Source organism: Lipotes vexillifer, unplaced genomic scaffold (assembly GCF_000442215.2).
Source record: "Lipotes vexillifer unplaced genomic scaffold, Lipotes_vexillifer_v1.1 scaffold1274, whole genome shotgun sequence".
NCBI classification, from domain to species: domain Eukaryota; kingdom Metazoa; phylum Chordata; class Mammalia; order Artiodactyla; family Lipotidae; genus Lipotes; species Lipotes vexillifer.
This window is the reverse complement of record NW_006782180.1, coordinates 255807-259956: the sequence shown is the minus strand read 5'-3', so window position 1 is coordinate 259956 and position 4150 is coordinate 255807.

Here is a 4150-nt window from a genome sequence, read left to right as displayed (position 1 = left end):
GCCACAGAGAGGCAGTATTTGGAATTTTTCACTCAGCAGAAAGATTGACTTGATTTTATTTCGATGTAGGGATAAAGCATCAGAATACAGGAAGGGATTTTTTCATTCTGTCTCTGATGACCAGTGACCCCTTGCAGAGAGTGTTACCTTTTGGATAATATTTAGAGAATGTGGATAGATCGTACAGTGAATTGGACTATAAGTTATTGGAACCACTGAAAACCCAGAGATTTTTATGCATGTGAAAAAGATGAACTAGTAAACACTTGACTCTCACAAATGAAGAAACATAATTAAAAGATTAAACATCATTCCTATAAAAGTATACAAATAGTCATGAAAATTGAAGAGTGAATAATAATAAAGCTGAACTTAGTAGTATTATTCTGCTTGATATTATTATCATTAATATATTTAATAACAGTAAGGGAAGTATCTAGTATCTTCTTTAGAGAAAACAAAACACTCTTTGTTTGTGAGAGCTTCAGAGGCAAGGTGGTGATCAAGTGGGGGCATCTGCTTTGTCCCATGATTTCAGAGGGAATGTTGGTGAACCTCCTGTGTGCATTACTGCACTAGCTCCTGGAGTGAGTATGTGATAATGGTGACAATAGCAACACGAGTGACAGAACGACTCCAAAATAAGGCCATTTCATGAAAGGCATAGTCATTCCTTACAAGTGTACTGAGGATTGAATTATTTTTTAATCATCTGTTGTAGGTTTGATACAAACTCCATATGACTGGAGCTTCACGTGGAATGAAATAGACAGTTGAAAGCATAATGAACTCACACAATCAGATTAGATGATTTGCTGAGTACTAAGCTGGCCCTTTTTTGCTCCAGAGCAGCTCCTTGGGTCTGGAATATTTTTTTAATTTATAGCACAGACCAAGCTTTAACTCCCAACTTTATTATTTTTAAAATACTTATTTATTTATTTTTGGCTGCATCGGGTCTTCATTGCGGCTCGCGGGCTTCTCTCTACTTGTGGCATGCGGGCTTCAGGGCGCGTGGGCTCTGTAGTTGTGGTGCACGGGCTTAGTTGCCCCGTGACATGTGGGCACTTAGTTACCTGACCAGGGATCGAACCAATGTCCCCTGCATTGGAAGTCTGATTCTCAACCACCAGACCACCAGGGAAGTCCCTAACTCCCAACTTTAAATATAAGTCCTTCCATCAAGTTTATGAGTTTGGTCTGATATTTCTTCTTTCATTATACTCTCTGCCTTGACAATTTCTTTCTGTAGGTTCTAAAATTACATGTGGATAACTCCTAAGTGTCTCTTTACAGCCTCAGTCTCCATCTTGACTTCCGAAGACCCATTTCCAGTTTCCCAGCAGAGATGTATATTTCTTAATACATGGCTTGTCAGCCTGGACAGGTCCGAAATGGACCTGAAGATCTTCTCCATCTCTTCTCTTCCCCCCCACCCCAAAGCACATTTCATAATTTTGTTTAATAGGATCAATAACTTTCAGTCCTTCAAGTTTACAACGAAGGAGTTTTCTTTTCACTTCTTCCCCTCAGGCCCACGTCCAATTTGTCATTAAGTCCTCCAATTCCAGATTGTCCCATATTTTTCCTCCTTTTAATCCTTTGTTTTCTGTCACCTGAATAATTTTAATGTGTTTCTCTACTTAACTTTCCACCTTCCAGTTCATCTTTGATATGGAGACAGATTATCTAAAGAGCTGTCATCCTTTCAGGATCAACCAGATGTTGGGCACTTTACATAAAATATTCCATTCATTCTCACATGTACCTCATTCAAGAGGTGTCATCATCATTTATAAAGAAAATGGGGGCTCCGTGACTTGAAGAAACTTTCCTCAGGACATCCAAGAGAGTGATCATATAATTTCTCATTCAGAGACACTTTTGGGCACAAAAGGGGGTACTGTGAATAATTAAGCCCAGACAACTGGTGTAAAAAGGAATTTCCTCAGACAAACCAGGACACAGGTCCACTCTGTGTATTTGACTCAACCAGGATCCCACCCTCTGTCTGTCTGGAAAGATGCTGTAGTTGTCTTGTGACCATGAGGGGACGAGTTGATTAGCTGAGGATGATATGAAGGCAAGAAAGAAGTTGGTCCTTCGATGACCATCCTGATCCATCTATCTCCCATTTTCATGTAAAGTAGATAATAAATACCCTTATTAAGTCATTTTATTTGGGATTCCGTTACTTAAGGCTGAATGTACTTTGATACCAGGAAAGACAGTAAATTATATAATCAATGGCAATAATGTGTGATGTCTGCTAGAATAAGAGGAGTACAGAACACTTCGAGAGATCACTTAGGACCATCAGATCTAATCCTGTGCTTGTGTGTATGTGTGTGGTGGAGAGATGGTGGAGCGGAGATATTTCCTGGGGGAAATAACAGAAAACAGAAACTTGGGCATTGGATTAATTTCTGTTTACCTACATTATTGTATTTGGGAAATAGTATGTTTTTCCTCCCAAGAGCTTTTGTCCTCAGTAATTTACAAATGCCATGCTTTGCAATTTTGCCAGGCAAGTAATATTATACTGAGTTGCCAAGGTCACAGTGATGCAGGGATTTAACTTACAAACTCACCTGGAAGTTTGTTTTTATTTGATTTTTGTTCTCACTTTTAATAATTTGACTCCATTTTCTTCCAAGCTTGATGATGTGAAGTGTTATAACACTAATTAGTTTTTTGCTTCTGTTTTTCTTTTAAAATCTCCAGCTTTCTTTGGGTAATTTTTGTTATTGCTGAGCTAGAGTTAATGAAAAAAGGAAGACCTCTAAATTCATGAGTGATTTGTTAAAAAGATGAAATGTATTGAGCGATTCAGAATTATACAAACAATGCCAATTGTAGGAAGACCACCTGTTCCATGATAGTCAGTCCTCAGAGATTTTAAACACACTTTCTCCCCAGCCTTAATTGCCTCAGGATGAGGCAATCCTGTGTCTGTTCAGAACCATTAATAACCTACTTCACCTGATTGCAGCAAGTGTTTTTTTTTTTCCCTTCAGATTTCTCAAATGGTAAGTGTAAGGACTTTCTGCTCTGATAAACAACAAAATTGACCAAATTTAGCAGTAGGTCTCAGTAAAAGGCAATTTTTTTTCTTTCATCTTCTATCTAATTGGACAACTAATGGTTTTAAAAAATTTAAAGCTGGATGATTTCTCCAGCACACTTGCTAGGCTTTGATTAGATCAAGTGTGGTCTACTGCTTTGTTTCTGGGAATTGTTCTCTGGGTGCCTTTCCTCCCATGTTTGCATGATTCCATACAGGTTGACAGATTGCCATCTCTTTGTCTTATGAAGATGGTGTCTTGCTCATGTATTCCATTTCCTTGATTATTTCTAGTATTTACCATTTGATTTTTGGGACTTTCAGCAAAAGTCAGTTAACTTCTCTGTGCTTCAGATTTATTATTATTTGTGAAATGATGAGGAGGAAGCTAATGAGACAATGGGATATATATTCTGAGTGAATTGCTTTACAAAATCGTCAGGTCTACAAAGTGTCTGGAATTAGCACATATAGACCAACCTTACTTTGCTTTCCAACCATTTCTAAAGGGTGGAGGGCTCACTACTGTGGCTCTCGCAGGCCCAGCATTTTATGCAGGTGATGTTCATTTTAGAATGATTTTAAGAACAACTTTAAAGGGGAAAAGCAAGTACAGAATAACAACCTAAAGTGACTTTTGTATGGGAAAAACAATGTGCCTTGTGATGTTGGTGTGGGAGCGTGGGAATGAGATTTGTGAGCTGATGGAATGCACAGAAGTCCAGGGGCGTTTCTTGCATAGTACCTTGTTTTAGAGACACACAGCTATGGGTTCCTCTACCGCTGTGTACTTGGAGACTTAAGAACCGGGCCTCTGGTATCCTCTGAAGAGGGCAGGGTTTCAATAAATATTTAATTTAAACCATAGAATCATAAAGATCTGGTCTTCATAAATGCAAAGGAAGCGACACAAATCCATGCATTAAGTATCAAAATGGGGACTTCCCTGGTGGCACAGTGAATAAGACTCCGTGCTCCCAATGCAGGGGGCCCGGGTTCGATCCCTGGTCAGGGAACTAGATCCCACATGCGTGCTGCAACTAAGAGTTAGCATGCCACAACTAAAGAGGTGGCAAGCCACAACTA